We start from the raw sequence: 13591 nt of genomic DNA, 5'->3' as shown, positions 1-13591 counted from the left end.
ATACAGGTCCATAAGCCTATGCTGTATATATGTATGTATGATGTAATCTCTACACCCAACTTGGGGCTTGAACTCAACCCTGAGATCAAGAGTTGCATGCTGCACCTTCTGAGCCAGCCAGGTGCCCCAACCCTATGAATTATTGATGTCACAAATTACATCTTTATAAATTGTGTCCAGGGCAGCCTGGGTGGCTCAGCAGGTTAGCGCTGCCTGCAGCCCAGGGCGTGATCCTGGAGACCCGGGATTGAGTCCCGCATTGGGCTCCCTGTGTGGAGCCTGTTTCTCCCTCTGCCTGTGTCTCTGCCTCTCTCTCTCTCTCTCTCTCCGTGTCTCTCATGAATAAATAAATTAAAAATAAATTAATTAATTAAAAATAAATAAATAAATAAATAAATAAATAAATAAATTGTGTCCAATATCATAGATTTATAATTGTTTTAAAATTTATCTTGTTTTAAAAAATCAGTAGAGTTAAACCGTAATTATAATATTTGCCCATATAGGTACCTTTGCTGGAGACCTTTATTTCTCCATATGACTCAAGTTACTGTCTGATGTCTTTTCTCTTTTCATTTCAACCTGGAAGGCTTCTTCAGCATTTCTTGCGAGGCAGGTCTAGTAGTAATGACTCTCATCAGCTTTCATTTATCTCAGCATATCTTAGTTTTTACCTCAGTTTTTGAAGGACAGTTTTTTATTGGATATAGAATTCTCAGTTGACAGTCTGTATAAAAAAAATTTTTCCCCCAGCACTTTTGATATATCAACCCACTACCTTCTAGCCTCCAAGGTTTCTGAAGAGAAATCTGCTTATGATCTTATTGATGACCCTTGTATGTGACAAGTCACTTCCCTCTTGCTGTTTTCAAGATTCTTTGTCTTTTGACAATTTGAATATAATGTGTTTTGTTGTGGGTCTCTGAGTTTATCCTACTTGGTGTTAGTTGAGCTTCTTGGATTTATAGATACATTTATTTAATCAAATTTAGGATGTTTTCAGCTATTATTTCTTCAAAGATTCTTTCTGTTCTTTCTCTCATTATTCTCCTTCTGGGCCTCCCATATATGGGTGTTGGTCTACCTGATGGCACCCCACAAATCCCTTAGGCTCTGTTCATCTATCTCTCTCTTTCTTTTTCTTCCTTCCTTCCTTCCTTCCTTCCTTCCTTCCTTCCTTCCTTCCTTCCTTCCTTCCTTTCTTTCTTTCTTTCTTCCTTCCTTTCTTTCTTTCTTTCTTTCTTTCTTTCTTTCTTTCTTTCTTTCTTTCTTCTTTCTTTCTTTCTTTCTTTTCTTCTTTCTTAGATTTTGTTTATTTATTCATGAGAGACACACAGAGAGAGGCAGAGACATAGGCAGAGGGAGAAGCAGGATCTCTGTGGGGAGCCTGATGTGAGACTTGATCCCAGGATCCCAGGATCATGAGCTGAGCCAAAGACAGATGCTCAACCACTGAGCCACCCAGGTGCCCTCTTTCTTGTTTTAGAAGATAATATTTACTTATTTGAGAGAGAGAGAGAGAGAGAGAGTGCAGGAGCAGAGAGGAGGGGATGAGGAAGAGGGAGAAGCAGACTCCCAGCTGAGAAGGGAGGCCCAACTTGGGGCTCGATCCCAGGACCCTGAGATCATGACCTGAGTAGAAGGCAGACACTTAACCTACGGAGCCACTCAGGCGCCCTTCATTTTACTTTCCACTTCTCATACTCAAACTACTTCAAGTTTGCCGATTCTTTCTTCTTCCTACTTAAATCTATAAACCCATTTCATAGATTTTTTTCATTTCAGTTATTGTATTTTTCAGCTCCATAATTTCTCTTTGGTTTCTTTTTATAATTTCTATCTTTATTTTTTTTTTTTTAATTTCTATCTTTATTAATGTTCTTATTTTGTTCATATATAATTTTTCCATCCCTGACCATGTTTTCCTTTCATTCTGTGGGCATATTTAACATAGTTGTTTTATGGTTTTTTTCTAGTAAGCACAACATTTGAGTTTCCTCAGGGCTGGTTTTTGTTCATTTTGTTTATTTGAATGGATCATACTTTCCTCTTTCTTTGTCTGCCTTGCTGTGTTTTGTTGAAACTGAAGATTAAAACTTATAATGTGATAACTCTGGAAATTTGGCCCTCACCCTTTCTCCAGGGTTTTCTTTTTTCTTTCTCTTTTTTAAAATTGTGGTAGGAGTCTGTTCTGTAGATCAGCCCGAGGGAGAAGCTTAAGGGCTTCAGAAGTCTTTTCTGAACCTGTGTTTTTCTTTGGCTGTGTGCAGCGGTTTTCCAAATTCCCCCATATATTTGGTTGCTTATGAGTGTCATAATTCTTAAATGCCTAGCTGCCAAAAGGAGAAGAGATGGGGGGAAACCCAACAGATGCTATTCCTTAAAATATCTTAGAAGCCAGGGTGCCTGGGTGGCTCAGTTGGAAGTGTCTGCCTTTGGTTCAGATCATGATCCGGGGATCCTGGGATTGAATCCTGGGACCAAGCCCCACATTGGGCTCCCTACTCAGTGGTAAGTCTGCTTCTTCCTCTCCCTCTTCCTCTCCTCCCTCTGCTGCTTGTGCTTGCACATGTTCTCTCTCTCTCTTTTTTTAAATAGTTATTTATTTATTCATTTATTTATGATAGATATAGACAGAGAGAGAGAGAGAGAGAGAGAGGCAGAGGCACAGAAGGAGGGAGAAGCAGGCTCCATGCTGGGAGCCCGACGTGGGACTCAATCCCCGTTCTCCAGGATCGCGCCCTGGGCCAAAGGCAGGCGCTAAACCGCTGCGCCACCCAGGGATCCCGGCAGCCTATTGTTATGTCTTAATCTTCTAAACTCTTGCCCCAGATATTTGTAGGTCTTTATAATGCCATGCAGCTTTTATGAGCAATGCCTGCTTCTTTTCCCACTTGAGATTTGAGTTTGGTTAATGAAATGTGAGCACCTTACACCAGTCCTTCAGATATCTGCCAAATAGGTTAGAACAGTCTTACACATCAATTAGTAAATAAGGTCTGCTCTGTTCCTCCAGTTCAAGGGCCAGCTCCCAAAAATGGCACATGAGCTACTGATGAAGTCCAAAGAGAAGAGAGGCATGGTATAAGATCCAGGAGAGGTAGAGGCTACAATGGAGAGGGAAGAAGTTTCCAAGAGGCAGGTTTGGCCAACACAAGGGATCAGAGGCCCCTGTCACGAGATTAGCTTGGTAGAGGTGGGGTCTATCTCTGAGCTCAAACTACCTTGGCATCTTGTGCTGGTAAGAAAGGCATGAACTTTAGGGAGTTGGAGGATGGTCTTCATACCATCCATGGCCCAGTCAGAAGTCACATTAATAATGAGAATTGAATATAAAAATTATTGACCAGTTATTGAAGAACTGAAAAACAGAAAGAAAACTCAAAGGTAGAGAAGAGGTAGCAACTATAGGAAGAATTTGCTTCTCTTTAGGACTGGGGGATCAAATGGAAGATGAGAGAGTAAGTCTCGTTAATCTTGGAGGGTGGGTCCTGTGGGGCTAGAAATCAGAATCCTGAGAAAGCAGTGCAGCTTGGCTTGTACTAGTTTTTCTAAGGAGTGTCCGTGAGGCTGCTTCTGCAAGTGATGGGAGAGCTGCAAAGTGGGGTCAGCAGCTGATGCCAGCAGGAATTGCCTCTGCAGAGTGAAGAAGCAGGTGTGACAGGAAAGAGGAAGGAGTGAGTCCCTTCTGCCTACAGTCTTTCTGTCTGTCTCTACCACCTTCAACTGGTGGTGCCTAACCAGGAACCTCTGGAAAGCAGAAACATGATTTTCTGAGGCCCCATTCCAGTAACACATGAAAAAGCATATAAGGATGGGATCAAAGCTAAGAGATAGTAGTTTAATAAGTAACATGGTCTTCCACTCTCCCTGGAGGATATAATCCCCTGAGTTGGTGGCAATGCACAGATTAAGTGCTGGTGAAAGTTTGTGTTACAAATGAACTTTCTATTAAGTAAAAACTCACGTGTGTGCTGTCTTCTGTAAGAAGAACATTCATATGACTTTTCCATCCCCTTTCATTTTTCCTGATAAAAGGTGCCCTCTCCTAAACCCTTAGGGTACCCCCACATTAGCCCCAGGATACCCTGTGAGGGACAAGAGAAGGAAGTAGGAGTTGAGGCAAAGAGCCCAGAAATGTTTGTGAGTCCTGTGCACCTGGGGCAAGTGCTTACCATGCCCACCCCAGGTGGGACATTCTGAAGATACCAAATGCACCCCTACAGACCTAGACAGAGACAAACCCAGGGCAGACTTCTGCCCAAGGAAGGGGAACCACCCCAGGAAGAGGAGACCAGTAGCCTGAGGAGGAAAGGGGTCCATGGGAATGAGAGTAAAGAGATATAATGTTGAAGCAGAGAGTTGGTTTCCAGAGAGAGGAAGAATAGAGACCCAGAAGGAGAAACAGCAAAATCCTGAAGTATTGGGGAGTAGGAGACCAGAGTGGGAGGAATTATGTAGGATGGAGGAGCAGGACCCCAGTTGGGTGGACTAGTATGGATAAGGAAAGTCACTGGGTTTCAGAGATAAACAGGGTCTAGAACAGGAAGACATTAACTGTAGGACATTTCAAAACATACTACAAAGCTACAGTAGCCAAGACAGTGTGGGACTGGCGTTAAGATTAGACATGGATCAATGAAAAAGAATTCCCTACCTTCTTGGCTAATTTATTTATTTTAAATTTCTATTTTTTTTTTTTTTTTTTTTTTAGAGAGAGAGGCGGTAGAGGGAGAGAATCTTAGGCAGGTTCCATGCCCAGTACAGAGCCTGACATGGGGCTCGATATCACAACCCTGAGATCATGACCAAAATCAAGAGTCAGATGCCTAACTGCCTGAGCCACTGAGGTGTTCTGGCTAATTGATTTTAGACATACAGCCCCAAATAATTCAACGGGGAAAGTCTACTCAACATGGTGCTAGAACAGTTACATATTGTCCCGCAAAAAGGTGAACTGAGACCTCCTAAATTATATCATACAGTAAAGTTAACTCATACTGAAATGGTGAAAAGTAAAAATATAAAGTTATCAGCAGATGCAGGAGAATATTTTTGTGACTGAAGGGTAGCGAAGAAGCTTTTTGTTTGTTTGTTTTAAAGGAAGACCAAAAGGAAATATCCTAATGCAAAATCACATGGTGATGTGTATGTTTTGGTCCCAAAATTCCTCACCAAAATGTGGTCTCTTAGAGCTTCCCTAAGTTTCTCTAGGTTTTCTGGATTTATTTTATATTTTTTCACAAGAATAACTATTTCTTTTTTTTTAAAAAGATTTTACTTATTTATTCATGAGAGAGACAGAGAGAGAGACAGAGAGAGGAGAGACAGAGAGAGAGAGAGAGAGGCAGAGACACAGGCAGAGGGAGAATCAGGCTCCATGCAGAGAGCCCAACATGGGACCCAATCCCGGGTACTCAGGATCATGCCCTGGACCGAAGGCAGCGCTAAACTGCTGAGCCACCAGGGCTGCCCAAGAATAACTATTTCTGACCTTTTTTCCACATTGTGGTAACACGAAAGTTTATTTTTTCCTGAAAGCTTTCATAAATATTTAAGTCAATACAATAATCAGCTATTTAATTGTTGGAATCTCTAATAATATACAAGAGCCGTAAGTAAACATCCCCTTCCACTTAGCGGGATATACTGCCCTTTCTCTAAACACTTTTCCAGGAACAAGTAAACAGAACATTATTCCTGAGGCAGTTAATGTGAGGAGAAAGGAAAGGAGATTGCATGATTATTTTATTCTTCAGTGATGGTACAGTGTCCTCTGATATAAGATTGTGTGTGTGTGTGCACGGGTGTGCGTGTGCATGCATACACATGTAATTTTTTAAGGAAATGGGATCATTTTTCATTCATTAAACTCAGTCATTTTGTCTTATCTTCCAAACATGCCCATCTGACCTGGCAGTAAATGCTACAACTATTGTAAGTAGATTAAAGATATTATTTTAATTAATGACCATTGGATGTTTGGTTTCCTTATTTTCCCCATGGTTTTCAGCATCCAATTCACAATGCTTTTATATATGGTACTTATAATTCATAAAAAGATGGGGAAGCCTTAATGTTTAAAAATTGAAAGTCCAAGGGCACCTGGATGGCTCAGTTGGTTAAGCATCTTGACTTAACATGACTCTTGATCTCAGCTCAGGTGTTGATATGAGGGTCATGAGTTCAAGTGCTGAGTTGGACTCCATGCTGTGTATGGAACCTACTTTAAAAAAATTCAAAGTCTAATCTCTGTCTTTTGGTTAGAACATTTAACTCATTTACATGTAAAATAAGTACTGATAAGGATGGACTTCTGTCATTTTGCTATTTGCTTTGTATATGCCTTGCAACTTTTTTCTTTTTCTTTTATGATTTTATTTCTTTATGTGAGAGAGAAGGAGAGAGAGCACACACGAGCAGGGGGAGAGGCTGAGGGAGAGGGAGAAGCAGACTCCTCAGTGAGCAGGGAGCCCGATGCGATGTGGGGCTTGATCCCAGGACCCTGAGATCATGACCCAAGCCAAAGGCGGACACAACTGACTGAGTCTCTGCCTCTCTCTCTCTCTCTCTCTCTCTCTCTGTGTGTCTCCCATGAATAAAGGCAGGCGCCCCACAACTTTTTTCTTACTACTTTTCAAGGATGATTTTGCTGGATATAGGATTCTTGATTGATAATTTTGTTTTGCTTTCTTTTATCATTTTGAATATATCAGCCCACTGTCTTCTGGCTTTCAAAGCTTCTGATGAGAACTCTGCTAACAATTTTTTTGAGGATCCCTAGATTCACTTCTCTCTTGCTGCTTTCAAAATTCTTTATGCCCTTGGCTTTGATAGTTTGATTATAATGTGTCATGGTGTGAGTCTCTTTGAGTTCATCTTACTTGGAGTCCATTCAGCTTGTATGTTTTTTATATTTGTGTCTTTCATCAAATTTGGGAAGTTTTAAGCCATTATTTCTTCAAATATCCTCTCTTCTCCTTTTCTCTCTTTCTTCTTCTAGGCCTCCCACAATGTAAATGTTGGTCCATTCAATAGCGTCCCACAGGTCCCTTAACCTCTGTTCACTTTTTTCAATCTTATTTCTTTCTGTCCCTCAGACTCAATAATTTTCATTTTCCTATCTTTCTTCAAGTTTGCTGATTCTTTCTTCTGTCTGCTCAAATGTGCCTTTGAATCCCTCTAGTGAAATTTTCGTTTCAGTTATTGTACTTTCTAGCTCCAGAATATTCCCCCAAACTAGGTTTATTTTTTCCATCTTTATTGACATATAATTGACAAATAAAAATTGTAACCAGGAACACCTGGGTGGCTCAGTGGTTGAGTGTCTGCCTTCGGCTCAGGTCGTGATCCCAGGGTCTTTGGATCAAGTCCCACATCAGGCTCCCTGCATGGAGTCTGCTTCTCCCTCTGCCTGTGTCTCTGCCTCTCTCTCTCTCTCTCTCTCTGTGTCTCATGAATAAATAAATAAAATCTTTTTAAAAATTGTAACCAGGCTTTTTAAATGTTTTCTATTTCCTTTTTTTATTTTAAAATTTTATTTAATTTATTCATTTTAGAGAGAGGGAGGGAGAGAGCAAGGGCAGGGATAGAGAGAGAGGGAGAGTCTCAAGAAGACTCCTCATTGAGTGCAAAACCCGACTTGGGGCTCAGTCTCATGACCCTGAGGTCATGACCTTAGCTGACATAAAGAATTGGATGCTTAACTGACTGTGCCACCCAGGTGCTCCAGTTATGTTTCCTATTTCTTATTGGCATATCCATTTAATTAATACATTGTTTTCTTTTTCTACATCTTCCTTTAGTCCTCTGAGCAATTGTTTTAAAGTCTTTGTTTAGTAGATCTGCCATCAGGGGCAGTTTTTGTTGGTTTATTTTTTCCTTTGAAATGGCTGTACTTTCTCATTTCTTTGTACACCTTGTGAGGTCTTTGTTGAAATCTGGACAACTGAATCTAAAAATGTTGTAACTCTGGAAATCAGATTCTCCTCCTTTTCCAGGGTTTGCTTTATAATGTTTTGGGGGTATATTTTAGGGGTTGTTGGGTGGCTCAGTCAATAGAGTATGTGACTATTGATCTCAGGGTTGTAAGTTCAAGACCCACATTGGGCATAGAGCTTATTTAATAAATTAAAAAAATTTTTTTGTTGTTATTTTATTGTTGTAAGCTATCTCTGTGCCAAGGATCAGCATGTGCAAATTTAAGTATTTTCTGAGTGTGTGCCTTTCCTTGGGCATGCCCAACTGACTTTCTAATTTTCTGTATATACATAATTGATTTTTAATATCCTAGTCTAGCTCCTGAAAAAAGGGGGGAAATTAAAGAGGAAAAAGGGCACCCACACTTCAAATACTTTGGAAATGATCTCACCTATAGAGGGAAGGGCTTACAATAATGCAAGGAATTGCAATAACAGTGACCACTGCCTCTTTGTCTGCACCTATGTGATCAGAAGCAGTAGTCAACCATCAGAGCACAGATTCCTGGTATTTGGGGAACAAGGTCCTTTTTGCCCACCCTTTCTCCCACAATCTGTGTGCAAACTGCTCCAGGAATACATGCACAGTTACTGCCATCAGGCTGGGGGTAGGGAATGGATGGCTGCTACTTTGCTAAGAGCTGAAGTTAACTTTACCTCAACTTACCTCTCAAGCCGTGCCTTGGAATTTGAAAGCCTTCAATAGACTACAGAATTCAAATGCTTATATCAGACAGACAGATATTACCAGTGTAAATGTTGTCTAAGTAGGGAGACATTCCTGGTGCTTCCTTCTGTGCCATCTTCACAGCATCCTCTTTTTTTCTTATACTAATCAATTATATCAGGTCTCTTCCCTAATGTGAACTCCTCCAATAGTGTCCTTTCTCGCACTTCAGTTACTCCTACTACTTTCCAAGTGTGGATTTTTTTTAATCACACTTTTCACAATCAGGGAAATCAAGGTTCATAAGGTTTACTGCTTTCTTAAGAACTTATGAAAAATTAAATAGTGTAGATGAAATTAAGCCAAACAGTGTTACTTTTACTTCTATTAACTGTATGCTCATTTATAAAAAAAAAAAAAAAAAAAAAAAAAAGGAAACTGCTTAAACCATTTTCCAAAAATGGAAAGGCAGTGGTGCTCCCTCTTGTGGTGAGGGCAACATTACTATCCATTCACTCTTAGAACAGATGATGGTCAGTTTATTTATTTTTTTAATTAATTAATTAATTTTTTTTGATGGTCAGTTTATTTATTTATTTATTTTATTTATTTATGATAGTCACAGAGAGAGAGAGAGAGGCAGAGACACAGGCAGAGGGAGAAGCAGGCTCCATGCACCGGGAGCCTGATGTGGGATTCAATCCCGGGTCTCCAGGATCGCGCCCTGGGCCAAAGGCAGGCACCAAACCGCTGCGCCACCCAGGGATCCCTTGATGGTCAGTTTAAAATATTCTCTGTGTGCCCTCAATAAGCAGGTGGTGTTACAGGTTAGGGAGAACAGGAACAAAGAAAATGGATGTGGCACTTACCCAAGATATCACAGTCTATCTTGGAAGACCATTTCAAATTAATTTAAATTGAGGTAGGAGGGGTGGATCGGTGGTTGAGTGTCTGCCTTTGGTTCGGGTGGTGATCCCGGGGTCCTGGGATCAAGTCCCACATTGGGCTCCCCACAGAGAGCCTGCTTCTCCCTCTGTTTATGTTTCTGCCTCTCTCTCTCTGTGTCTCTCATGAATAAATAAAATCTTTTAAAAAAATAAATAAATAGAGGTAGGAGCGGTTGGCTGGCTCAGGCAGTAGAGCATGTGACTCTTGATCTGAGGATCATGAGTTCAAGCCCCACGTTGGGCATAGAGCTTACTATAAATGAAGGAAGGAAAGAAGGAAATTAAGGGAAACTAGAGAGGCATAGGTGGATTCAACCTGTAGTGATTCAGATCGCTTGAAAGAGAAAGCTATTTATGTGATGCTTAGGATTTAAACTAATAATGCTAGTGCATTATTAAATTTTTTACATGGGAAAAATTGCTGGGCTATAAATCATGGATACATTCAAATTTGCTAGGAAATGCTATTACTATATTACGATTCATGCATGTGCATTTATTTATTCTTTGCAATTGCCAACAGCTTTTATTTTTGCCTATGTGGCAATAAATAGAATCTGTATGTGATGATATATTGTTTTTGTTCATTATCATTGGTATTGAGCATTTTTCCTATATAGTCTTTCATCTTCTGAAGAAAGTTTCAGGTCATTTTCTCATATTTAATTTATTTCTTACCATTTTTTACTATCTGCACACTAATCCTTTATTATCTGTAGGTATTAAAATGTTTTCTCCCCAATTCACTTTCTCCCAAATTTTCACTCAATTCTACATTTTGACAGATTGTTCTTTTTTTAAAACTGTAGTTTTATTTATTTATTTTTAAAGAGTTTATTTATTCATGAGAGACACAGAGAGAGAGGCAGAGACACAGGCAGAGGGAGAAGCAGGCTCCCTGCCTGGAGCCCGATGTGGGACTCATTCCCAGGACCCCAGGATCATGACCTAAGCCAAAGGCAGATGCTCAGCCACTGAGTCACCCAGGTGCCCCTTGACAGATTTTTCTTAATTTTAATAGAGTTGAATTTGTCCATCTCTATTGGGCCTATTTTCTTTTTTTTCCTTTTTTATTAAATATTTTATTTATTTATTTGACAAAGAGAGAGAGCACAAGTAGGGAGAGCTGCAGAGGGAGAGGGAAAAGCAGGCTCCCCACAGAGCAAGGGGCTTGATATGGGGCTCCATCCCAGGACCCTGGGATCATGACCTGAGCTGAAGGCAAATGTCTTCAGGCACCCCTCTTCCTTTTTCTTCCCCCCAAATGAAAGTTCTCACATATTTACTTCTGAACCCCCTACTAGTGCAGAAGCATAGAAACAAAGAGAAAAATGATTTCCCCAATAAAACATGCCCAACTATTCAGAGATTGTGGTAATGTTTTCATTGTGACATAGTAAAATGTAGTGACTGTGGTGCAGCATAAATACATGGGCAATCTCACATGTGCTTCCTTATTGATCGAGCTTGATTTTTCTCCATCTTTTCTTGGAATTGTATCTGGTTTTATTACCAGTTTTCATCTGAATCCATTGGGAAAGTGGACAATTCTGCTTTTGTTTCTTGGCCAGGAGTCACTTGATTCTAAAAATCTTGTGAGAAGACATGGTGAGTCAACCACACACACCACAAAGGTAGAAAGAGCCCACTTTATTTTATTATATAAAACATCTCTCCCTACTATGAAGCTATAAAGAACGTTCGCCTGTAATTTTTTTAGAGTGTTCTATTTTCATCTTTTATAGGTAGCTCTATAGTAATTATTGTATATGGACATGATAGGAGATGATTCATTATTCTACTGTAGATAAACACTTGTCTTTCTCTGTGTTAAAATGTCTATCATTTCTATCATTACCTGCTCTGTCATGGGTTCATGTAACTTAAATAGATGTCCTTGTTCCAGAAATTCCTATTTTTCCATTGGTTTGTTTGTACATATCTCTGCTAATATCATATTGTCCTGATTACTATAGATTTAAAAGTCTTGAGGTATGCTAGGGAAAATACTTCCCTAATCTTAGTCTGATGGGGTTCTATCACAAATTACCATAGACTGGGTGGCTTAAATAACAAACATCTGTTTCTTATAGTTCTGGAGGCTGGGAAGTCCAAGTTTAAGATGCTAGAAGATCTGGTATCTGGTAAAGACCTGCCTCCTGATTTGCAGACAGCTGTGATCTCATTGTATCCTCACATGGTAGAGCACAGAGGGGAGAAACAAACTCTCTGTGTCTCTTCTTATAACTCCATTCATGAGGTTTCTACCCTCATGACCTAATCACTTCCCAAAGGCTCCACCTCCTAATACCATCACAGCGCAGGGGAGGATTTAAACATGTGAATTTTGGAGGACACAAACATTCAGTCCCATGACACTCTCTAACAGTGTTCTGTACAAAATCCTGGCTATTCTTAGACATTTGTCTTCTGTGTTGGTTTTTAAAAGGAGTTTTAATTAAGTTCAAGAACAAAACAGGAAAAAAAAAAAAAAAAAAAAAAAAGAACAAAACAGGGGCGCCTGGCTGGCTCCGTCGGTAAAGCATGTGACTCTTGATCTCGGGATTGTAAGTTTGAGCCCCACATTGAGTGTAAAGATTACTTAAAGTTAATTTTTCTTAAAGCAAAACCAAACCAAAACAAAAACCTGAGTTTTGCACCTGGGTGGCTTAGTCAGTTAAGCTTTTGCCTTCAGCTCAGATCATGATCTCAGGGTCCTGGGATCGAGCTCCATGTCGTGCTCCCTGCTCTGTGGAGCTTCTCCCTCTGCCTCTGCCACTCCTCCTGGTGTGCTCTCTCTCTCTCACTCACTCTTTCAAATAAATAAATAAATAAATAAATAAATAAATAAATAAATAAATATCTTTAAACAAAACAAAACCTTATGGTGAATTCAATGCAATTTGCTAAAACACCAAATCTATGTGGGGAGTGATTGCATCATTGTGATATTCAGTCTCCTGTCTAACACTTACTTCATGATACTTTGATGCCTTTCAATGTATACTTTCCCCCATTATAACCACTTAATAGCTTTCATTAGACATATTTTAGGATTTTAAGAAAATTATTTTTAATAGAAATTAGTTAAAACTGTGGCTATGATATCCTCTAAAAATTTTCTTCCAGTGTCTTGTTGCTAGTAATTCAAATTGCACTGAGATTTATTATTTTTTTAAAAGATTCATTTAATTATTTGAGAGAGGGATCCCTGGGTGGCGCAGCGGTTTGGCGCCTGCCTTTGGCCCAGGGCGCGATCCTGGAGACCCGGGATCGAATCCCATGTCGGGCTCCCGGTGCATGGAGCTTGCTTCTCCCTCTGCCTATGTCTCTGCCTCTCTCTCTCTCTCTGTGTGACTATCATGAAAAAAAAATTTTTTTAAATAATTATTTGAGAGAGAGAGAGAATGCAAGCAATAGTAGTAGCAGAGGAAGAGAGAGAGAGAGAGAGAGAGAGAGGGAATGTGTCCTCAAGCAGACTCTCTACTGAGAGCAGAGCATGACCCAGGGCTTGATCCCAGGACCCTGAGATTAGGACCTGAGCCAAAATCAAGAATCAGACGCTCAACTGACTAAGCCTTTCAGGCACTCCAATATTTATTTTTATATTGAGCTTTACATTTTAGAAACGTATAGAATATTACATATGTAGAAGATGTATGAAACGATTGCACAGTCAACTGAAATGTCATATAGGGAATCTGTATAATATCAGGCAGGCCAAGACTTGGAAGAAGATTTCATACCCACTCAAAATGATATTTAAAAAAAAAGATTTTATTTATTGATTCATGAGAGACAGAGAGAGAGAGAGAGGCAGAGGCACAGGCGGAGGGAGAAGCTGGTTCCATGCTGGGAGCCTGATGTGGGACTCGATCCTGGGTCTCCAGGATCACACCCTGGGCTGAAGGCGGTGCTAAACCTTTGAGCCATTTTGGCTGCCCTCAAAATGATACTTAAGGGAGGAATCACTCCATCTCTCTCCAGATGGAGTTAGT

Source organism: Canis lupus, chromosome 20 (assembly GCF_003254725.2).
Source record: "Canis lupus dingo isolate Sandy chromosome 20, ASM325472v2, whole genome shotgun sequence".
Lineage (NCBI taxonomy): Eukaryota > Metazoa > Chordata > Mammalia > Carnivora > Canidae > Canis > Canis lupus.
This window is presented reverse-complemented; position numbering follows the sequence as displayed.